General features: G+C 37.9%; 1 protein-coding gene across 1 annotated transcript in view; it reads right to left on the reverse strand.

Moving 5' to 3' along the window:
- The window catches only part of ADCY2 (adenylate cyclase 2), a 299,856-nt gene that overhangs the window by 15,448 nt on the left and 283,846 nt on the right, over positions 1–562 (reverse strand). The gene's annotated exons all lie outside the window — the stretch shown is intronic.

Genomic DNA, 562 nt, shown 5'->3' on the forward strand with positions numbered 1-562 from the left:
GAGGGCTGTGCTGGCGTCTTAGGGCCTGAGGCAAAAGGAAAGGTGTGTATCCCGCTATATGTGCCTTTATGTTCTTTTTTAATGGTTAATTTTTCCAAAATATTAAAGGTGTGGAAAAAGTAGACGTTAATTTCTATTAAAGTAAGGAAAGTAAACTTGTAATTAGGTCTACTTTTAGCATAATAAGATATTTAAAATTAAAACAGTGTTGTATATTTGAATGCCTCTACGTTACAATTTTCCAATAGTTTTCCAACGCTTTGATGTTATGGGAATAAATAACCCAACCTTTGAAAATACACAATACCGCGCACACAGGGGACCACGTCTTCCTTTTGGCCTTGGGAGGGAGCTGCTCGGAACCCAAGGTGAGATTCTTTGAAAGTTACCCTCATTGCTTGCTTTTTTTTTTTTTACTTTTTCTTAATAAAATATAACAGACGTTAAAAATAACAGTTTGAAAGCAACACGTGAGAGCAAACAGACCATACGTTGCCCCGTTCACTTGGGAAAACGCCATGCGAATCCCAAGTTGCACAATTCACGTTCTAGTCTCTGCCCA

Source organism: Pteropus alecto, unplaced genomic scaffold (genome assembly GCF_000325575.1).
Source record: "Pteropus alecto unplaced genomic scaffold, ASM32557v1 scaffold137, whole genome shotgun sequence".
NCBI lineage: Eukaryota > Metazoa > Chordata > Mammalia > Chiroptera > Pteropodidae > Pteropus > Pteropus alecto.